The sequence below is a fragment of the Anser anser genome (genome assembly GCF_964211835.1).
Source record: "Anser anser genome assembly, chromosome: 1".
Classification (NCBI taxonomy): Eukaryota; Metazoa; Chordata; class Aves; order Anseriformes; family Anatidae; genus Anser; species Anser anser.
In genome coordinates, this window is record NC_139720.1 from 117,730,200 (window position 1) to 117,754,036 (window position 23,837).

Below are 23,837 nucleotides of genomic sequence, written 5' to 3' on the forward strand. Positions count from 1 at the left end.
TTTCATCATACAATAGCTGCCAATAAAATTAAGCCAATTAAATTAAAGGTCTATTATGTTCTTTGAAATCAGGCGAGACCTTTTTTTTTTCCCTCAGTCAATGATCTGAGAAGATTTTTGATAGGGCAGCTGGGAAATCTGCAGCAGATTCTCATCTGCTGTAAATTGGTTTAGCTTTTCTGAAATCAATAGAGTGGCATCAGCTTACCCCAGATGAGGGCCTGACCCCTTACGCATATGAAGAAGCCTCAAGCCTGCGGTTGTGGCAAAATTTAAATCTGGAATTACTCCTTCATGCAATCTCAAAGACCTTGTCCGCATAGGGAAGTACTAACAGTTACATATAACATAAGTTCTGCAGGTAGGTATAGCATTAGCAGCCAGGTATGCAGCGCAGTTACACCATGATCTCTTCTCTATGTAAGTGCCCCTATTCCAGTATAAAATATGACCTTTTAGATTTCATTTTAAATGTGAGCTATTCCCAAGAGGCATAAGTTAGATCAATATAAGACTCCAGTGTCACATAGTAGTGTCTGCTCAAAGCTGCCTGCTTTGCTACTCTGATATAAAACATTTTACTGCATTTTTTTCCAGTTGAGGCAAGACCTTAGTATCTCATTCAGTGATTATTTAAATAAAAAGGCAAACAGAGGAGGAATGTTCTACATCCTAGCAAAATCTTAAGCTTTATCCTTGAAATTCCATTTAAATATTTTAAGAACTAGTTCTGGACATTCCAGCTGAAAACAGTCTTTATTTGCAGACAACGCATTCACTCTGCCACATCTTTGAGTGACTTCTCATTTCTGGGCCAGGCTTCCAGTAATTTATTTTTTTTTTGTGGAAATCAGCTGCTTCTTGGAAAACCTCATTTAATTAGATCATCGTGATTGAAAAGGCTAAGGCTGATAAAGCAGGGTGCCCATAATTTGTTCTCCTGCCTTACCATGGGACAGACACTTTGTGAAGAGCTGAACATGCCCCTCAGACAGGATGTGTAAGTGAGGGGGCCGACCCGTTTCAAATATCCCCTGTGTGACTCACCGGCTGATGTGGTCCCCAGTTCTGTCTCATCTTCTTTTTGTCCACAGTGCCCTTGGAATGCCTGATCAAAACACGACGGAAAATGTCCTCTCATGTGGTGGGACAGGGACAGATGCCTCCGGTCAGTCAGCGGGAGATGCCAGGTCACAGCCTGGATCTCCAACCCAACCAAGGCAGCGCCTTGGGGTAAAGACGTCTCAAAGGAGACATGCAAATCCCCTTGTACCTCCTCAGCAGTCACAACCGGTTTGTAAGCCATACATGGGACCGAGGCCATGGCCTGGCGAGGTCTGGGGGCTGCTGTAGGAGGCTGAGCTCTCAGCCACCAGGAACCCTTGGAGCGCAGCCTCCAGCAGCAGACGAGTGGCCTGCCTGGCGGAAACCCTGCGCTGTGGCAATCACAGCAGGGTGCAGGGATGGGGCAGCTCCTTCTGCAGGCACGGACGAGTGGCAGCCGCTTGTGCAAAAGGCCACGTGCTGGCATGTGGTCACGGGAGAGAGGAGGAGCTGCCAGAGCCGCTGGGGACTACCTCGAGGAGGCTTCCCGCAAGGTGTTGGGCTGCGGTCACGTAGCCTCCTGGTGGGGTGAGGGACACCAGCTGGGACTAGCCGAGTGCTTTACTTCATTAGAGTGGGAGTGAGACTTGCCTTTCTGCAGTCCCAAATGGTAGGCCACGGGAAGAGAAAGTGTATCTGTTTTAGAGGCCCAGGATATCCTGATTGACCCGTTAGATGGCATAGAGGAGTGAGCTTACTCACATTTCCCCAGGAGGCATTTTTCTTTTTGAGTTTTAGTGTCTTTTCCCTAATAATAAAGAAGGGCTGTAGATCTTTTCCATAAAATTCTTATGGCGCTAGTGAAAAATTCAGGGATAAACCTGGCAAAGACACCATCATTTAACTCACATCACAGTCCTGGATCCTTTTTTTCAATTTGAAAGTGTTGCATCTTTCTTAATATTCTCTCTGAATGCTCTGCCAGAAGACAGCTGCAAACCCATAAATCATACCAGTACCGCTAGTAAATTTTAATCTCCACCCCTCTGTTAGCCATCATCCTGAGGAGCTGGCACACACCTAGAAAGTGTTTTATTTGTCTTCCTACAGACTTGATGGCAAAGCTAGCACAATCCCCACCAAGCCTAGACAAACTCTGCTGTGAAAGAAAGGCAAATAAAGACCTGGAGGAGCTCTTTCATAAAGATTGAGAAGAGAGAAAATGCCTTCCCGCAAGCCTTAAAGCAAACGTGGGAATTAACACTGAACAGCTTTGTGTGTATTTCTAAGTGAAAGACTTTGTAAGCAAAGCTTTATTTAACTCTCTGCTGTCAGAAATTCAAACAGCGAAACAGCTCCTAACCCTAATTAACTCAAAATGTTTGACATCTTAGAAAAGCTTTGAAGCACAGAAGGGCTCTCTAGCAGCCAAACCTACAGTGCAGACCAGAAGTTTCTGTACTCAAACACTTTTTATTTGTATCAGGCATTGTATAAACTGCATGAAACCTCACACAAGATCCAGCAATGTCTTTTGCTCCTGGAATGCATTTTTCTAGGATAAAAGTTTTGAAGTGATCCACCCATTCCTAACTGTAAGCAGAAAATCCCAACTTCTTTTCAGACCCAAGGGGCATAAGATCAATACAATAGATACAGTCACAGAGTCTACGCAAGAGGGACTGACTGAGAGGAACAAGGAGGGAGGTGAAAATATCTCTTGCGACAAGATCAGGCCTTCCTCTGGGCTGATCTCCTCTGTGCCACCAAGCAGGGGACCAACCGGAGATACCCCGCGAAAGCTGCTTGCCACCACAGTCCTCACTCGGGCTTGAGATTGGCCAAGGATAGAAAGCTGAACAATCTCTTTCCTCAAAGGATCTTATCACTCATTTATGGGTTTCCAACTCCAAACAGTCTCTGAAACTATGCAAACAAGAACTGACTGCTCGCTGCCTGTTAATGACCCTTGTACGTGCGGTTTCATCAGCTCTGTGTAGAACTAATTTTTGCTGAACTGTCACAGCTGAGCTGCTGGAAACGCACATGTGTCATCAATTTCAAGAACCATAAAGGTGAAATTACTCCCGGGAGATCCACACCCCTCCTGTAATTGTCGAAATAATGGAGTTATGTTGGGATAGAAAAGGTGTAAAGAAAGACAATACTCGCTTGGCTCTTTATGTGCTGCATCAGGAAAACTTTATCATTTCTGCCATATCAGGCGGATTCTCTGATCACTCACACCTTTGTAACACAAGAGTGATTTTGACGAAATTCTTTGTTAATGATTACATCAGTAGAGTCACACCACTGAGAAGAATACGGCATTTCCCATTTGCAATGCACATTAGAAGCCGGTGATGATAACTTCCACAGGGTTACCCCTTTTCAGAAGTGAAGCAGTGGAGCTCAGATGCCTGGATTTCATCAAAGCCACACGCAGCTTTACAGCCACTTCCAGTTGCTCACACGGAAACAGCATCTTGAGATGCTTTACTACCCTACGGCTTACAGAAGCAAACAGAGTAGCCACAGCAGTGCCACAGGTAGCTACTGCTTCTCGTCACATGAAGCCTGGGAGCCCCAGCAGGAGAGCCTGGTGCCAGCAAGACAGGCAGGAGAGGCAACTGATGTGATCAGAGGAGGAATGGTGTTTGACCAAGAGAGGCAGCAGCAGAACGACTTCTTCATCTCCAGATCTGCCTCGTGTCTCTGATTCACTCACAACGGTGGGTTTTGAGAGGAAATAGAAAGATAAAAGTAGAAACTCGCTGAAGAAGATAATCTGAGTTTGTATATAGTTGCAAACCAGCAACCTTTCCCTTAAAGAATCACTGTCTTCAAGGCGCCCCCATGAGGGCTAGCACTCCCTTTGACCAAAAATGAAGTGTTGCTGTGATAAGGGTGATCCCAGGGCTGTGGAAGATAGGGTGCCGTGTTTGGGGTTAGCCGGGGTGGTGTGCCTGGCCGTGGGGCTGCTCAGAGGGTTTGCTAACGGAGGTCATCTGGAGTGGTAACTCACACACATGGAGGAGCAAGCCTGGAAGGGATGGTGGAGAGCCCTAGCCCATCCTGGTGGGCAAGGGCTGTCCCTTGCTGACAATGGTGGAGGTGCCTAGATCCCGTGCAGCACGGGGCATGCAGCCGTGGCTCCCACACCGTGCAGCTTGGGGGCCTGTCCACCACCCCACGTGTGCTGGGGAAAGATCCTGCAGGGCATCCCTGGTGTCTCCACCGGGCTCTCCCCAGGGAAGATCGCCGAGCACTCTCCCTGAAGGCTTTCCCCTGGAAGAGTGGAAAACCACCAGCAGCTGTCAGCAGGGAAGCGCAATTATTGTAAGAGAAAGGGATGATGAGATAATGCACGGACGGGGGTGGACTGCAGCGAGAGAGAACAGCAGTCATTTTATAGTCTGATTTATCGAGCAGGGGTTATTTACGACAATATCCATAGTGCAGTGATGGAACCACAGCTTTCAGGGGGGGTGACGTGTCCCAGCCCAGCGCTAACAGCTGGGACACGGGCCTGTGTCACGGGTCCCCACTCTCCTTTTTGCCAGGCAGACCAGACACCTGGGGTGCTTTTTTTTTTCTTTTTTTTTTTTTTTCTTCCTTCTTGTTTGCTAATGTAAACAAGAATTCCATTAAATTCATCTGGGAGCAAAAGCTGAGAGCACAAAAATCAAATATTGCAAGGCATACAGAATCACAGGGCCTGGCAGCACTGCACAAATGTGTCTGTACTTTTCCAATTCCAGAATAACTGGGAGACACTCGGCTAGCCCTCTGCCAGACACAGGGACACATGGTGCCTTGTAAAACTCGGAGCTGAGAAGAAAGTGACGAGGCCGTGCAGCCCAGCTCCCTGCAGATGCAGAAGAGTGTCGTGAGAGCCTTGTGGATCCCGTCTCGCACTGCGGATGCTCTTGCTCCCGGCTGTGTCCCCAGCACCCTCCAGACTTCAGCACAAGCAGGTACTCCTTGAGCCTTTTACCAGACTGAGGGGGAAACCAAGTCCACATGACAAGAGCATCAATTAAGAAAAGGGCTCGTTAACCCCAATCAGCGGCCAAGTCAATATGTCCAGACTGCATCTAGGACCTGTGTCACATGGGCGGACCAGCTTTGATTCCCACTGCCTCTGGCATTTCAGTGGCAAGCTGCATTTTGTGGCATAAATTTGTCCTTAGTTCACTCAAAAAGCTCTGCGTTTATCTTGGGATGTGCTTGATATAACACGATTTTCTCAATATCATCCTAGTAAGGACCTGTGAGCCGCAACCTGCATTTCTCTTGCATTTGATATTTTCAAAAATCAGCTACAGAAATATCCGCTCCAAGGGGAACATCTCAGGGAAGAAGTTAAAGATGCCTTTTCAGAAAAATGTTGTTGTGGGAAACTGAGTCTTCTCTCAGGTTTAGAGCTTCAAAACCAGTCCGCCTTCCAAAGGCGTGGTTTAAAGGAGAGCAAAAGTTTGCATTTTGTTTCTAGAGAGACGTTTATTAAAAACGCCCAGAGTTAAGCACCTTTCCAGGGAATCTCACTTGTTCCTTTTCTGCCTGCAGAACGAGGGCAGCCCCAACCTTTCCCCGTGGAAGCACACCGAACCTGACACCACACAGCACCTAGGTCTCCCATCTTTCACTCCAGTTCAGGTGAGGAAGCACTGAAAAGGGCTCTGCTGATGCAAAACTGTAGGAAGCAAGATAATCGTAGGCACAGAGGTTGTGGTGATGTGGCACCTGTGTAGGATAGGAATAAGGCAATTTGTTATGAGAAGAACCAGCAACAGAACCATGGACTCTGGGAAAACTGGCCGTGCTGAAGGAGCACGAGACACCTGAAAAAGCTCTGTCAACACGCTAAGTAAATACACTACAACAACCAAGATGAGCTCCACGATGTAGCGGGTGGCCAGAACAGGTTTTTCTCTGTCTGTGCACACACACGCACATTTATAAATACACACGCAGGCACACAAGCGCATATATTCAGGTAGAAGTATTATTCAGATAGAGGTCTAATTTTAAGTCAATGATGCCCATTAGAGCAAGACGTAACCAGCAATTTGGAAGCATTTTGAAGCGTTTCATTTTGTGGGTGTAGAGCCGCCAAGTCGCTCTGTAGAGGCAGCAGTGCCTCTCTTCTCGGGAGGCTGTGCTGCACGTCCCCAGAAGGCAGGCTGGTGCCTCCACTTTGCCCTGTGCCTTCCACTCCAAGCCGGTCCTAGGTGACAGATAGCATTTGCTGCGTTATCACCTCCTCCTGCCCCTTTCGCTGGAGTTTACATCAGCCCGAATCTGGCCGGGCTCATTTAAAGAGCTGTCAAAGAAAATGTCACCGTGTTTTCCTAAGCACAAAGGGATTTAGAGAGCCTAGCGCAGCAAGTAGCAATGTAAAACCCACTTGCTTTACAAGCACAATCTTGCTGATGCAAAGCATAAGACATATGCCGAGGGAAAGTTTAATAGTCACCTGGAAAAAGCATTAACTTGAACTACAACCATTTTCTAATGGCATATTGTGTATGTAACAAAACACCCACAAATAATTTCGGGACCAGGGATGTTCCCCCTTCTAATTGTTTTCATCATGGGGGCCGCCAGGGCTCTTACGTGCGCTTTCGACTGCCGCTGTGAAATATGTGTTCCCTGTTTGTTCTTGTTCTGCCTCTGCAGGAAATCAGGGACTCTGGCTTCCTGTAGGCTGCAGATGCCTTATTCTTTGTATTCCCCAAATAGGAAGTCCTGGGGTCATTCTGCCAAATATATGGAAACTCAATTTCATTTCAACGCAGGATTAATCACTAGGAAGTGTCAGGACATTGATGGTCCGATAACAAGACAGTTACAGCAGAAACCTTTTATGGGCACCAGAGCTAAAGCGTTTGGCGACAGACATGAAACTGTACGTCTCTGCATCAAACGGGGAAGGAAGGCTACCTGATGAGAATTAATGCCGGCAATTGTGGTAGCCGTGGTTTTTTTTTTAATGCCCTGTAAACCTCACCAAACTTTTATCCCTCCTTAGATTTTTCAGAGGAAGGTAGATTGCTCGTGATGACTAACCCCGGTTTTTGATGACTAAGCTCTATGTTTTTGCTCTGCAAATCACAACAGTCTGCAGCGAGCGTCCTCTCGCTTACAAAGGGCTGGCAATCACACACCTCCGCTCAGCTGAAGGAGAGGCTTCTGGTTTGCACCCTTGCGAGTCAAAGACCAGTTGCCAGTGCATGTGAGTCAAAGACCAGTCCCCTGTTGCCAGTGCATGTGAGGGGGGGGCAGGTTTTCCAGGCTAGCAGATGCAGTAAGAACACTGGGAAAAAAAAAAAACAACAACAAACACTCGCTATATTTAAGTCCATAAGCAATTAAACGGAGCTTCCCCAAGCGTGTTCAGACTTCCTGCCTAAAACATTACCCAAACACAGCCAACGCCATCTTGCTGGGAGATGAGCAGCTGTTGTTATCCCACTTTAAAGGCTGGGTGAAGTGAGGTGCAATGACAGAGCTTGGTCTGCACCCACAGAGTTGGGCTCTTCTCCAGCACCCAAATATCGACAGCAGCAGCCTTTATGCAGTGCCCAGCCTCCGCTCAGGGCTTGAGATAGCTTGCAGAAGGGCTGCTTCACATAGCATCCAGTTTTGGGCCCCATCATCATGACCTTCCCGTCTGAGCGGGTGAGCTCCTGCAGGCCCCGTCTCTCCTACTGCACCCTGCTCAGCCCGTTAGATATTTTAACACTTTTTCTGAGGTCTGGTTTTAGGACAGGTACAACATTATATTACCGTGACACTGGGCCGTGTTCATCTTAGCTGTAGTGGTGACAGAAATGCAGTTCTGCAAGCGATTAACATGTTTTATGGCAAGCCATTAAGGAAAAGACAGGGTTGCGTGAAGTGTTTCATGAGTAAAATGTCACCTCCTGCCTTAGAGGAAGAGATCTGTCCAAATGTTAGACTTTGCAAAGACAGCACACTTCTAAAAACATACTCAGATTAGCATTTTCTTGGAGGAATAGTTAAAGGGGAGGGAGGAATCTCCTTCACCGCCAGCAAGAGCTCCTTCACAGAGACCAGCAGGCACACGGTGCTGTGCCTGAGTGCTGAGGAGCTCTTGTCTGCTCTGCAGAGCCCCTACCAGCAGCTAAGCTGCCTGATTTATGTCAGCGACGGCTCCTAAAGGAGGCTGAGCTTTTATGTGGAAGGGGGTGATTTGGAAGATTTATTTTAATGTCTTCCCCGAATGAAATAAGCTGTATTCTTCTGCGGGTCCGAATTCTGCTTACTACGTGGCTTTTCCTGGCCTACCTAACCTGGTTTGGGAAATAATCGCTTTTTCCCAGCAAAACTTCTGAACGTCAGCTTGACTGAAGAGGCCGATGCAGCAGCAAGCACACATAAAAGAGGGCAGCCCAGCAGAAATTAAATATAAAGGTGACAAGAGGCAGGAAACGTAGGATAAAAAAAAACACAACAGGCAAGAAAAGGATTCCCAATTGTAAATCACTTTTGTCATGGGCAAAACCCAATGGAAAAAAAGCCAAAACAGCTTATCAAAGAAAGAATCTTGCTAAAAGCCTGTCACGGGCTGAGTCCAAAAGAAAGACATCAAAAAAGGCACAAAGTGTGGTCCCAAAGGAAATGGCCGTGCTCTAGAGGACACAGCAGCTGGGGGTGCGAAGAAGCTGAGACCCAGAAGAACAGATCCTGCTGAAATTTGTTGTGATATCTGTTTCAGTATTTAAATCCTGAGTTGGAATAGACAAAATACATGAGGAACAGCATTTCATCAACTGAAGGGTTTCCCCAGGAGCCCTGGGCAGGCTTGTGGGGTGCACACGCGTGGATCAGCCGCAGCCTGTGCTGGTGGGTGCGAACAAAGGGGATGTGCCTGGCCCCGTGCCGGCCAGCTCCAGCTGCTCCGGGAGGAGCTGGCACCAACAAGGAGCCTTCAGGGCCTTTTCCAGCCCTTGGGAGGCTGTTCTGGCACTGACGTCTTCTTCCATGTCCCTTAAGGACATCTCCAAGCAGCTGGGAATGGGGAAAGGGGCGAGGGGTCCAGCAGGGATATACCGAGAATAAGGCGACCAGCGAGCAAGAATTACGTTTCGGAGAAAAGAAGCAAGGAGCAGGATTTCAACACTTGTTCCCTGCTCCATGCCAGAGCAGGAACTGAGTTTTGGATGGCTTCATCATGGGGAGAGGAGGGAGGAGAAGGGAGCGGGGGAAAGGGCGAGGGGAGCACGTGGAGAAAGCAGGAGAGGAGCCCTCGGCGGCAGGCGGCACGGGCTGGGGCAAAGCCAGCGTGCCTGAGGTCAGGCGTGAGGAGCACTTAGTCCTCAGCATGGCCATTCATTTCCTCACTGTTTTAAAAAAAAATACATATATTTATAGGACCATTCAGGGCAGGGAAGCTCTTTGAATCAGTGCCTGGCTGTCAGGGGCCGACCCCGATGAAGGCAGGAGTAGCTCAGAGTGCTCCTTTCACACCAGCTCCCCAGGCGTCCTCCCGGTTGGATGCCATTAGGGCTGATCTCACCTGACCCTACAGTGCTGTCACGTTGATGTAGCACCAGCGATGGCTCTTACGGGCTCACCTCCCAGAGCAATTTAGGGGGGCTTTCTTTTCCTGCCTTGACATTCTTCTTTAAAGGTCCTCGGCTTGTGGAAGTGTGAAACCTTTCAGATTCGTGACAGGAAATTCTTCAAAAGAAGGTGCTTTCTCTGTACTCCACGCCATCCTTGGAGCTTCTTGCAGCAGCTAAGCTTCTACCCTAAGGTGCCCTTGATCGCGTTGCTGCTTGCACAGCACTCCAAAAAGTGTACTGCCCATTTCCAAAACCCACGGATCGCCAAAGGAAGCCTTGAAGCTGCCCGCACACTGCTGGGTGCTGAAGATGCAATTCCTTTCCCCACGTGAGCATCTGCCAGGCTCCACAGCGCTTCTTGCAGGCCAGGAGGTCACTTCTGGTTTCAGGGCACGGGCTGCAGCCTCTGCAAACGAGGACTTTCCTGCCCCATACAGCCCTGGACGCTGGCCAGGTAGGGATGGCGCTCAGGCACCACCGCGGCTCTGCTGCGTTCCTCATGCGTGCGGGGAAGCCCTTGGAGGACAAGCTGCCAGACAAACGCATCCCCAGGAGGGGATAACCCGGGTAAGCATGGCCACGGGGTAAAGAGATGCTTGAGCCTGTGGAGGCGACGGGAACCAGGCACTCGGAGAAACATTTTAAAGACACCCAGTGGGGTTTCCAGAAGACCCCCATCTCCCAACCCATTTATTTCAACAAAAGCTGGGGACCAACAGGCTTCCAAAAAACCCATCACCAAAAAACCCTCTGCGCCAGCCGTTCCCCTGGCCGGACGGCGGTGAACCGGAGTGGCCACGCTCGCTCGTTGAATTATCTTCAACGCAGGGTCCAGCATCTGCACGGCTTGGCTCCGTCACGCTGGCTCCGCGCCCGCTGCAGGAGGACACGCAGCACCTGACGGAGCACGCAGCCCGCTGCCGTAACAGCGCCAGCCCATCCAGAAACGCGCTGGCTGCTCAACACGAAGCAGCAGAGGGGGGACTGAGAACAGCAGCGTGCTGCTTCGTGTGATCTGGGGGCAGTGGTGCTAAGTGCCCTGAAAACTGATTTACCGTCTCGTTGAACCACGGCCCGCGCTGCTTGGGAAATTTGGAATAACATTTCCAGAAATACCTAAGTGCTCATGATGAATTTTACTGCCAAAAATTAATTTCCTTCATTTCCTCTTTTTCCTCCCACTTTCTCCCCTTATTCCCATTGCTGTTTCTGGAGCAAAGAATTGATGTCATTGCCGTGAATAGCTCTGAATTCATTTGCTTACAGTTTTGGGCAGGGAGATTTTTTTATTTTATTATTTTTTTTTTCCCACCAGAAGGTCTTATTGCATTCATTCTCTCCTCCTTCCTTCTTGCACCTATGCCCGGCCTCTTCCTCCCTGCACTAGCATTTCGAGACTCCCCCTCGCCACTCTCCTAGTGGAGGCATCACTACTGAGTCATCCCTCCGCATCCAGCCCGTTGCTAATCCACCTCGTGCCGTTTCCTTTGCAAGGGCTGCTCACTCTTCTTCCCCACGTCCACCCCAGCGGTCCATGCTCTGAGCACCTTCACCCTCAGTCGCCCCTGTTACCCCCTCTCCAAATTTTCTCTCTCCTTCCTCTGGAGTCTGCATTATTTAAGGTGATGCCCGCCCCTTTCCGCTACCTGCTGTTTATCTGAAGGCATCCCTCAGATGTCCTCCCAAGCTTCTGGCCTTTATTTTTCCTCACACGAAACTCACTGCCTTATCCTCATCCTTACAGTCACTGAGGGACAGTAGGGATGGGCTTGGCAACCTTTCCTTCTGATGGTTTTCCATGGGAAATAGATTTCCCTGTTCGGTTTCTGCTTTTGTTTCCCTGCTCTGCTCCGGGAGCCAAAGTCCCGAGACATCCTCCCAGAGAGGAGGCGGCCCCAAAGGAAGGAGGTCCGGCCGCTCACCGAGGCTGGCGGCACAAGGGAAAAGCCTCTCCAAAAGCCTCTTTGCGCCTTTGTGCTGCAGAGGGTGACTCAGAAGGCAACCCTAAGCAGACCGTCTGTGCAAGGTGTGAGAGGACGTCACAGGTCCTCCAGGTCTTTCCTTCCTCCTCCTGCGGCCCTTTGCTTGCGAGCAGGTCTCTTCTCAGGCTGCCTCTGCCCGGGTGTCTGGGAGCTCAGCAACACCTGGGATGAGCGTCGCAGGAGGAGGGAGCGATACTGAGTGTTTTTCAAAGAGGAGCTGGGGCTCCTCTGAAGCGTTTGAGTCCTCATATCAGAAGCCGGTTGTTATCACTGTGGAGGAAACGCACTTGAGAGAAGCCAGCTGCAGTCAGGGACCACGATAGCTGATAGCTACAATACAGGAGGCTGCGTGAGTTTTTACGTCAGGGTCAGGAGCTTCTCCTCTGGCCCGTACCAGCCTCTTCGTGGTTCCTGCCAGAGAAGTCCAGTGTGCAGAACGGAGGTAAAAGACGGGTGGGGAACAGGGTACAGCTCATCCAAAGACCGTTCTTTCAGAGGTGTATAAACGCAGCCTGTGTCGCCACGATGTCAGATGGCAAAGCTCAGTCACCCAAGTAAAAGGGAAAGTTACAGGGTGCTTTGCCAACAAAAAGAAAGAAAAAAAAAGTGTTGAAGTGGCAACAAACGATTCGACCAATAACAGCAACAACCTTTCAGCAACTATTCAGGCACTGGCTATTCAGCCAGCCGCTTTTGCTGCCATTTTTATTAGCCACATAGGATGGAGGTTATACGACCCTATCCGGGTAACATTGTTAAACCAGGAAAAGATACGACAGCAAAACAGTTTTTCTGTGGCTTAATTAAATGGCCTCGATCCAAACTCCACTGAAGTCAATAAGAAACCTTGCCACTGCCTTTAACGACTTTGCATGACTGAATACTCCCAGCAGGGCTTTAATAGGAAAAAAGAGTGAAGTTCAAGCTGCAAAATACAAGACAGACTCTGTACAGCAGGAAAGCTGCTGACATGCTTCCGTGGCATAGGTAGCTCTCACTGATGGGAGAGAGGAGGCTCTGACCTGATGGGAGAGCTGTGGGGATCTGCATCTTCGTTTTCTCTCTGTGGACTCAAGGAGCCACTTGTGATTTACATGAATAAAATATTTTTTTTTTTAATTATAAAATGTCCGCTGTCAAAGGGCCAAAATGCACCTCTGTACGTCTGGGAGAGGTAGAGTGTGCTGACACCCAGAGCTTGTTTTCTTGCTGTGCCAGATCTTGATTATGCTGAAGCGAATGGAAACACTTCCACAGAGTTCAGCAGGACGGTGATCTCCCCGGGAAGGGCTGGCACTGTGCAGGGCACACTGTTGCACACTCTGGACTTGTGTGCCGTGCTTTGCAGACTCCTTTTTGTAGATGCTTCTTGTTTATAAGTAAAAGTACTTAGATTAACGTTGCAAAAACAAATAGTCTAATGTTGTTACATTTTAAGGGCACATTAACTCGAAAGAGCAGCCAAGTTTGTTGACTAAAATGATTTACACAACTCTAAGGCCACTAAACAACTATTTCTCAATGTCTCATCAGCAGCGCAGGGGAGCAGGAGCTAAAAATGCCGCAGCTCAACAAACAGTTCTGTGTTCCTGCTGTTGATAAGTACATGATGTTTCTTTGTAAATAAAAGGCTGTCAGGGGTTGCTTTAATTTAAAAAAAAAAAAAAGGCAACACCACAAATAAATAACATGAATAATTTCTAGGCATGTACTGTCCTCTTTCCCTCCTTTCATTTCCCTCATATGACTCCATTAAACTATCCCCAGCAAATCCTCTGCACTATGCCCAGGGTTCCCAAATTACCTTCAAAGAGGCGGCTGTGTGGCCAAGAAGCAGCCCCTAACATGGCTGATATAACGCGACAGCCCTTTGGTTGGCAGGGACAGGAATGCCCACGTGCCAGTAAACAGCATTTACATGAAGGGATCATCCAGAGTGCCCAGGTTGCCTGAGAGATGCTGAACATCCTCCACCACCAAGGATGTGGAAGAAATTAGTTTTTTTAGAGGTCCCCGTCTAATGCCCATTGCAGGTGGACATTGATTAACAGCTCAGTCAGGATTTCTACTCTGCCAGTCAAAGGCAAGTGCCCAGGTGCCTCGCCAAGGAAGCCGGATAAAGTGGAGATGTTTTTTAACAAAGCAGGCGAGGGAGGTGTAAGACAAGCAGATGGAAACTGAATTCAGAAAAACATTGTGCTAGCAGGCATCTAATAGTGAGAGCAATCAATCAAGGAGCTCATTACCAAGGGACACTGTGCAATCCCCATTTCTTGATGTCTTTACATCTAGAGAGGCAAAACTGTCCTAACAGGGCACTGTTCAACCAAAAGCTGTCATGCTTGATTTTAGGACCTGAAGGATAAAATCCAAAGTCTTCCACCGTACAAAGGTCAAGCAAAGTGAGGACAAAGGATTTAAAAAAAATTGAAGACTATGAATGGAGCCATTAAAAAGCCTCGAAAAGTTTTTTGTCTCTGTCAAAAACGTAGGAGAAGCAGGATGGGAGAGCATGTTTTGCAGCTGAGCCGCAGGCAGGGAAAATACCAAGAGGCACTGCACGGTTCCATCTGGTTTGGTAATTTCTTCGGCCACGGCTGCCAAACAACAAAGACATCCTCGCTGATGTGTTGACTCCAGCAGGTCTAGTGAAGCATGAACCCTGCCAGCTTTCACAGCTACAGAAAGAGATGAGAACCACTGTTTAATGTCATCCAGTCACATAAAACATAAATATGTCCTAACGGAGGTATGCAAAGCACTCGCCTTACTTCCTCTGCTACGCCAGCTCAGAATGTGTTGTGCTGCTGCAGTAAAAATGGTCAAACTACTGAATGTCAGATCTGGGGCGCACCTCTCCTATCTTACACTGTCTGTCTTTTCCCTTGGATTTCCATCTGTTCTCTGCAGGGAGCAAGAAAGCCTGACTGTAAGTAGACAGACGTCTCGCAGACTTGATTCTCACTCGGGTCCTACATCCTTACTGCGCGTATTCATTACACAGCTCTGTTCTGCCACACAAAGACGTCTGGTCTTCTGCCTGTGATACGGTTATTTGCCAGAAATGATTTCAAATAGAGCAGACAATGAGCCTGTTACTTAGTTTTCTGATAATTTTGTTCTGTCACCCTGAGCCAAAATGATAACATCGGTGCTCAAACAGCTCCTACACAGATGCTGTCTGAGCCCCGTTCTCCTCCTGGAGATTTGCTGACCGGCACAAGACAGAGCAGGAAAACATCGCTTTGAGAAACATTTGGCAGTATCTCCGGGATGCAGGGATAAGACCACGCATTGAACTCTCTTTACATAAACACCAATAGGGGATAAGTCAGAACTCTTGAAATCGGTATGTCACCTTATTTCAACATCCAGCTAAAGTTTGATGTGAAAGTTCAGTCAGAGCTGTATCTGGCCCCGTGATTTATAGTGTTTACTGAACTTGGGAGCCAGCATGATGGTAAAATATCCCAGATATCTCTTTAATCTGGATAGTTTACATCCAAAATCATATTTAACTGCTGGAGGATGGGGAGGAGGGAGAGTCACGTTTTGGGCTGTGTTTTATGCTGTGCTTCTGTCCTTGGGCTGGAGAGGAGAGGAGAGGAGAGGAGAGGAGAGGAGAGGAGAGGAGAGGAGAGGAGAGGAGAGGAGAGGAGAGGAGAGGAGAGGAGAGGAGAGGAGAGGAGAGGAGAGGAGAGGAGAGGAGAGGAGAGGAGAGGAGAGGAACACATCCATGGGGAAGGGCAAAGGCCTTGGGATTTCCCCCCAGATGTGTGCCACAGGGCAGGAGGCTCAAATGAGAAAGGCATGGGCCAAGCTTGGCACATGAGGCAGCTCAACTGACTGCCCCTCCCTGGGAGTGAACAAACCAACAATTCAGTAATCGTCCCCCTGGGACACGTAGCTATGCATCTGGATTTTTAAACACCATTTTTTACATTATTTATAATATAAACACACATATGCATATAAAACTCAAGAGACCTTTTCTTGAAGATGTTTAAATATGGTGGGAAGCTGTCCTGCTTCCCGGTCGGCAGGGCCCTGACATGGCTCTCATGTCCAGATGATATCCCCTTCCTTTCTCCACAGATGTCTTCAGGAGACGGTGGAGGTTTTGTGCTTGCTCCAGTCCCTCGGGAACTGCTGGGGCAAGGGATAAACCTCCACAGGGGACACTGGACGAGGTGAGACCAAGCTGCCCCAGGGCAGGAGCTCTGCCGTGTCTGGGAGTTGTGTGAAAAGTGAGGCCTACCGTCCAGAGGGCACGGCAGCTCAGATACGTCGGTGCAATGTCAGGAGTGGCAGGACCCCAAACTGCCACAGGTCCCAACACAAAGCTGCTGCGGGTGGCACCGGCACGACACAACACCCGGACCAACACCAGGCCCACCCACAAGTGCAACGCTGGCTTGTTGGGATGGTGACGAGACCGAACAAGGCCCCGGGCTTCTCCAGGACACCATGACAAAGACATGGTCCGACGGTCCTCCCTGAAAAGCCAGCGTTTTCTGACCTTGAGTCCTGAAAACACTCATCACCGGACAGTCGAGGAGGCAGACCCAAGTGATTAAACCAGCAAGAAAGTGCCAGAGAGGAGATGATTTCACTGCACTATTGAAAGCACATTTCAACAGATAAGCCTAGCAACAGGGGCCCTGTCTCCAGGCTGACTCCCAACAATGAGCTCCTGCTATAGCTCCCTGTCATCCCACTGCACTGCTGCGGATGAGTGAGTGAATGAATAAATAAATAATGTATTGCAGCGTTCGTGCAATAAGCCGAATATTAGCATGTGGCTCTCAAGGCGACCTTTATCGAAGCAAGCAGCATTTATATTGGAGAAATTTATCTAAAAATAAATGATTATCGCTCATGTATACATAGAAATACCGAGGGCAAGATATGACTTTCTATAACATGAAATGACTCATTTTCCCCCTGAAGTTTTAGTGAGTGTCGAAGATATGCGCTTCTAAGAGTGAATCACTCCAAATGGCCACTGGGTGACTGGCTGGGATTGAACTAATCGTGGGGAGGAGAGCTGACGTAAGAGCCAGGGGACTGGGAATGCATGGGCTATTTGCAGGGCAAGGATGGCAGGCATTAGCACTCAGTTGTCACTAGTAAATCTTAGATTGCTTTGACAGGTGGCAGATTGCGAGACGTGAACGGCTACAGCTTCCAGGGGAACACTCTTTTCATGGAAAGTGGGATGAGGCCAAGGGAACAGCCCATATTTCTTTTTTATGTGTGTGCGCAAACACACACACACGTGTATATATAGCTGTAAAAAATAAAGCGTATCTTTTATGGATAAGTAAACTAACTTGAACCCTCGTTTATATTTGCTAGCTAAACCCAGGAGTAACAACTCAAGCTTTCTGGAAGCAAAGCTCAATTGCCAGCTTCCAGAACAAGCCAAAAAAAGTTATGGTGAGTTATCGACAAGCCTCATAAGCACGAGAGAATCCAACGGCCCTCCAGATATTCATGGGAGAGTGTGAGGCTGGATTCAAACCACTCCTGGGACAAGCACTGACCAGATCGCAGTGCCTGAAGTGTTTTCCAGCCACCCCTGTGAGTATACGTTATAAACACATAAATATCAGCTTCATATTGGAGCCATGTCCAGAGGAGGGAAGTGAAAGAGAAGCAAGCCATGCCTTTTCAGATGAGTTCACGGCTTTTAGCAGTCTCCCTTTACACGCTGCTTACAGCAGCCTGGCTGATAGGGAAGGAAAGGTCCCAAGAAAGCCCTGCCATCCGGAGGAACTCCTCCTCCTCCAGAAGCAATGTAAGCACAGCTGTACTTTGCAATAACAAATGCCAGCCATGCAACCCATCGCCCAGTTAAAACAGGCTGCAGCAGCAATGCACCAGTGCCGTGTAAGTGGCTGGACGTGCAAGCTCATGTTGTACTACCAGCTACTTGTAGCCCCCTGCATACGGCCCCGTGCCTGATGCATGTGTGGGCGGCTTATACCTGGTGAATTCAGTTGCCGAGCTGGGGTCTCGCACGCACTTTGCACCTTGCTAAGGAACTGCTTGGTATGGCTGGGTCTTCTGTTCTCCAGCCCTGTGGAGAGCAGCCAACGCAGCTTGCCCTGCGTTTTGTAGGGATGTTTGTGGAAACAAGTGACACTGGGGTACAAGTTTTGCTGTGGGCTATAAGAAAACATGAAAATCAAGCCAAACTGATTCAAGCCAAACTTGTTGCGAATGAATGTTTCCTCAGAGGACAGAGCTGTCAAGCAGAAGGTCTCTCAGAGAACAGGAGAAACCTCTTTTGACTAATACCATCTGCCAGAATGGATGAAATACTGGAAGGAGTTTGAGAATGAAATGCAGGTATTCCCAGCACTGCCACAGTGATTTTGTGTGACCTCTTTGAACCGTAAGCTCTGCCTGCCCTCCCAAGGCAGAGACAACAGGAATGCGTGTGGTTTCACCCCCTCCTAACGCACCAGACAGGTAGGGATTTTAAGCCGATGAATTATTTGCTGTAAACATTCTTTTCCACTTTGCTAATTGTTCCCATACCCACTTGGGCGGCTATAAATGTGTTTGCGATTATTGAAGAAGAGAGGGGTGCAGCTGCGCTCCATCCCCATGCAAACCCTTCACACCACGAGGCTGCAGTCAGCCCATGCCCAAGGCACAGAGCTGTGCAGCTGCACATCCACAGCCAGCTGCTGCTGCAGGGAAAGGGCCGGCCTCGCTAATGAGCCTCACACAGGAGCACAACAGGAGGGCAAACCACTCGTTTTTTTTGCTGACATGGAGTTATTCAGTTGCACTTCCCGGTCCCATGGTAACTCGTGGCCAAAGCCACAAAGAAACCCCAAACTAACCTGATGAACTGTTCCAAATACTGGTATGTTTTCATTTCCTCTTCCTGAGAACAGTCATATAAAAATCATATGAAGCCCTCTAGCCTCAAGAAAGTGGAGCCCTGGACAGGGAGTAACTCGTGATTTCTAATGAAATGAAAGTTTCTGGGTTCTTTTGGGAAGAATTCCAACAGCTCGGCTCTTACAGTGGTGCAGCTTATCTAGAGGGAAATGTCCTGTACACAAATACGGACAAACTGCTTTCCGATCCCACAGCACCCCAGCTCTGCTCTGATTCCAAAGTGGGTAAGTGTTAACTGCAGTTTCCATCCTCCACCAGAGGACATTCAGAGGACTGTCATGCCAATGGGTGAGAAGACTTGAGAAACCACACAGACGAGATCTAAAACCTGCACATGTGAGGCTAGGGACTTCAATGCGACATGCTTATTTAACATGGAGCCAGGTTTTCTGTCTTATAGCACGCAATAGTTGATACCTGAAGGACAGACTCTGGCATGAGCAATTTTGCTAAGTATATTCTATTTTCAATGGCTGAGACTCTCCTTTGGAGAATAATTAAGTGTGCGATATATGGTCTAAAACAGCCAGGAAAGAGATTGAAAATACAGAAAATTGAAAGGAAATTATTTCAAACTGGAGCGCTTTGACTCTGGAAACTAAGTTATAAATGCTTTTGAGAACCTGCATTTATTACTTGCAATAAATAACTTTTCTTCCAAACACGCCTTTGTGTGAGAGACAGATTAGCAGTGCAAGTGGAGCATATTTCTGCTGTGCAGAAGTTACTTATTTTAGAATAATGGACGTCACAAATTGGCCCTGCATAGCAACACTCATTGGAAAAAGATCACAGCTCCACTTAACACAAAAGTGCAATCTTGAAGCCCATTGAAACTGAAGTATCTTCACAGGGCAAGCACTGAAGTAGCGCCTCATTTGCGTAAAGCCGGACAATTGCTCCTCTTCCGTACACAAAAAACCGCTTAGATATCTGCTGTGCAGGGGGAAAGGCTCCTTAATCACATTACAGAAAATGAACATCCCAAGGTTAAATCCTGGTGCTGTGGAGTACATCAGTGCTTTATAAAGTCATCTAAACAGGATTTATACCCACAGATCTTCATGCTGCAGTGAGCATACGGAGCTTACCTTTAAAGTCGGGGGTATGCTTCTTCCTTGTAAGAAAAGCAGTTCTGAAAAACAAATTTAGGTACATAAGGTCTGATTCTGCACTACATTAAGCCTGTTTTACAGTTGTGTCACTGCAGTGAAAATCAATGGAGTGGCACTGGTGAAAAAAAAACAAAACCACACAAAGTAATGATGAGTATTAGCCCGGGCTCTTTAGAAAGCAGTTCATGTAGCCATTCCCTCAGGTTTTCTCCAAGTCCATTATGCTAGCTGTGATGTGGCAAGAGGATGTAGGAAAAAAAGGCCGTGAGATGGCAAACCCATCCACCCTTGTTCGCCTGTTTTATGGCATTCCTTTCTTTCTGCCTTCGCACCATAACTCTGCTTTCCTTCAAGGAAAAGAAAACTATCAGACCTAGATTTATGCTCGCTAAGTGAGCTTGCTTTCCTTGCAGTTTTTTCTGCGAGAAGCAATTACACCTGGATTTGTTCCACTGCTTCTTGCCATCCTGGCAGGACAGCTGGGAGCACGGGCCATAAGTGAGCGCAGTAATAAATGGGAGCAGGGGACGACTGCTGATTTACACTGGCGGAGGATCTGTCTCATGAGGCTTGCTATCAGGCATGTCACTTCATTTCTGGAGTCTCCACTGACAGACATGGAAAAACTGCTCAAAATATTGCAGACCCTTTCAAAGTCACCTTGAAAGCGCTTCTGTCTGAGCAAAAAGGCGGCAGCTCCTCTGCTGCCACGTGTCCGTCCCAGTGCCCACTGCTCCCTGCCAGCTCCTCCAGGATGCCCTGCTTGGGGCTGGATCCAGCCCCACGAAAAATTTCATCCCAAAATTTGCTATGGGCTCCCTCTTTGAGACTGAAACCTTCTGTGCCTCATTTGCCTACCTCCAGTGCCAAAACAACAGCATGCCCTCTCACCCACCCTCCGGCTAGTGCATCAGCTTTTGGGGTAGCACCTGCCCCATGCCACTTCACAGTGTGAAACTCTGTTCAGAGCTTAAAAAGCAAAGGTGGGTTTCACCTTGTGCCCTCTTTTTTGTCCGAGCAGCCCTACCCAGGGCTTGGGCACAATAATCCCGAGCAGCGGGAGGGCAGGCTGGGCGCTGGGGCTCTGCTTGGTGTCACCAGGCCCAGCTGGCTGCGGAGGAGGCTGGCGTGAGACAGCTGGCAGCAGAGAATCGCAGGAGCTGGGAGCAAAAGAAAGCCCAGTTGAGCACAAAACTGCTTAAAAGAGGGGGTCACTGCTGGGGCCATGGCCCTGGAGAGCTGAGAGGGGAAAGGAGACAGGACAACTGAGCAAAAATGTGGGGAAGGGGCAGGGCAGAGACCAGGACAAAGCACTTTACAGATGGACCAGCTGCCGCCTCCCAGACCCACAGCCCTGTGTTTGAGGGCCATGCCCATGCTGGAACAGCTGTGGGGCAGGAGCACAGGGCTTCTCCCTTAGATTAATGACTTATTCAAAGGTCACACAGCTGTCATACCATGCGCCCTGTTCCCATTTTAATTTTAGCAACCTCACATACCTCCTGGGCTACTTACAAGGTTAGAAATGGGGGATTTCCAAGGGAAAGCTGCGGGCAGCCAGCCTGGCAGAAGTTCTTCGCCCTGGAGATGGCACAGCTACCTGTACATCAGCAGCTGGAAGATACATTAAGGCTCTGCAAGGTGGCTGCATGTCAGCTGCATGGGGTTTCTGGTTTGGTGTCGCTGTCTCTGGAGGTAAAGATGAAGTGCCATGACTTCCAGCAAAACGACGAAGCACAAAGATTAACTGCAGGAATTCACTCAGAGGCAAAGTAATGAGGTAGGGAGAAAACTGTGCCTGCAGGACTCCTCTGTTAATCTGCGGCTGGATGAATTACTCCTGACAGCGTGCTCAACTTGTCCACTGGCAACGCGGTGGGCTTGAGATTTTCTGCAATGCCCAACAAAGTATGAGATTCAACGTTAGTTTGTGGGGACGCGGGGACAGATAGAGGAAAGAGGGAATAAGGGACACGGAGGGAATGGAACAAGGTAAAAAGTTAGCTTAGTCAGTGTCGTAGCTAGAAGGAAATACAGGTAAACACAGCTTGCCCATTTCTAATTCGGACACTTCCTTCCTTCACACACGAGGAAGCAGCCAGAGGAGCGAGTTTACCCACCTCCTTCCTTACCAGCTCCCATCAAGCCACACTGTATTATATTTAGTTGAACAGTCAACAGCAGCACTGACCTTTAGAGCACTATACAATCCTTTGTAACCCTCCTGTTTAATAAAAGAGCCCTCTATCCTGAAGAGAGGCAGCTGGGGACACCAAGGCTATGTCTGTAACGGTGAATCAGACATGCCCAGGTCTGTCCTCTGGCACTGAGGCTGGCCGGGATGGGATATTCCACATCCAGACTATTGAGCTTTCTTCTCTGTCAAACCAAGGCAGTTTCACCTCAAATGCCTATCAAGAAGGGTATCCAGGCCCTGCTGGCTTCCAAGCCATGCCTGGGAAACATCTGAAGGACCACAGACGTGCTTCAGAGATCCTAACAATTTAAGAGTGTAGATGACTCAGCCGTAAGGTCTGGGAATGTGCCCTGGCACCACGTAATTGTGCAGCAGAGAAGTAGCTCGAGGTGCTGGAGTACTGCAACTCCATCCAAAGCCAGGGGACAGTCTGGCAGCCCGTGGCAGCCTGCCCTTCCGCGGTTTGAGCTGAGCACCCAAGGCACCGAGAGCACAGCAGCTTTCTAAAGCCTCTTTGTTGTGACCGCGGAGTTGTGACCATGTTGAGGCCACGGAAGATGTGTCAACATCACCACCCCAGAGCATGTCTTTTATCTCCTACCAGAGAATGACGTGGATCCTTTCTCTCTTCCCCATGGCACCCTGTGTAGATGCAGCTGCAGAGGAGCCTGGAAGCATCCTCTTAAGAGCTCTCTACCTTTTGCCCCAGCTTTCTGGACAGTCTTCTCCTGTGGCTAGGTCGTGGAACCAGCACTGAGCTTCATTACACCAATGACAGCATGCAGCTTGCTAATTAACGACAGGCACGCCAGTCTGCTTGCACGGAGCTGGACACATGCCGTGCATTTTTAACATCACTTAGTAAACAGCGGTGATGAAATGCAATAAAGAATGCCAAATGTGTAGCACTGATGCGATGCCCAGATAGGTTGGAGTGGCCTCTAGCAGGCAAGGGAGAGGGTGAGCTCCTTTTCTTTGCCATCACAATAACCCAGCAGTCCAACTAGAATCGTATCTGCAAGATCTCAGAACTAAGCAGGATGTCCTGTTCATAAATCAAATCCCAGCAGACCTCTCCCTCGACAGGCTTTTCCCTTCCTGGACTAGACTTTCTGGAAACTTAACGTTGAAGGTTTTGATCCTGCAAACATTTGTACACATGTTTTCCTACCTAGAAGCCCTATTATTCAAGTTAAATGTATGCACAACCGTTGGCAGCACGGGCCCATGCTTAGGAAGAGATTCTGTAATATTTCTGCTCACCAGCTTGCCGACTTCTAAATATGTATCTGTATTTTTCCACATGACCTCATCACTCTGGGGCACAAAGAGAAGCGTATACGCCCACCGAGTGACATTATAATCAGCTGTCTTAGCAGCCTTGCCCTATACAAGATTTGGGATGTGCCCTATGGAGTACCTCAGATATTGCTCAAGTCAGTTGCACTTCCCTCCCTATTATTTAAGCAATAATAGCTGATGGGGAGGGTATTTCCTGAGTCATCTGGAGAAAATGAGGTCTCTGCTGTAGGTCCATAATTCTGCTAGGAAAGCATGGCCAGGAAGCAAGTCCCCACCCTGTCCCCCCTATGCTGGGGCCATGGCTGCGAAAGCAAGCCAGCACGAGCGGCTTGGTTTGGGATTTTCAGGTATGAGAAATACTTCAAGTACACACCAGCTTTTTCCCCAGAGACCTATTTCTAAGGTTTCCAGAGTGGCTGGTGATACAGAAGGCCACTCCACTTCCAAAGGGAAATTTTACCCCAGAGGGTCAATGAATTGCAGGATGCCAGGCTGGAAAGGGGTGGATGTACAGTAGGGAAATAGACAGTGATGTATCGATTGCTGCCGTGTATCATGCATTGATTGCTGGGCTTATACAAGCCACAGAGGAAGGCTTCATAAGCAGCAGGAGGCTGCACTATGCGTTTGAGAAATCTCTGCTTTATACAGGGACAAATCGACAGGTCCAGCTACACGCTTGGAG

General features: G+C 48.6%; 1 long non-coding RNA gene across 3 annotated transcripts in view; it reads left to right on the plus strand.

Annotated features, from left to right (window-relative positions):
• The first annotated feature begins 1,052 nt into the window (after positions 1 to 1,052).
• Positions 1,053 to 23,837, plus strand: part of LOC310892636 — a 28,820-nt gene continuing 6,035 nt past the window's right edge. Inside the window, exons 1-3 of one of the 3 annotated variants that reach the window (XR_014578279.1) lie at positions 1,053 to 5,021; positions 5,614 to 5,703; positions 15,716 to 19,670. This is a non-coding gene — a long non-coding RNA (uncharacterized lncRNA). Of the gene's footprint in view, positions 5,704 to 15,715; positions 19,671 to 23,837 lie in introns of those variants that run through there. The other 2 variants (XR_014578280.1, XR_014578278.1) reach the window with 2 other exon arrangements.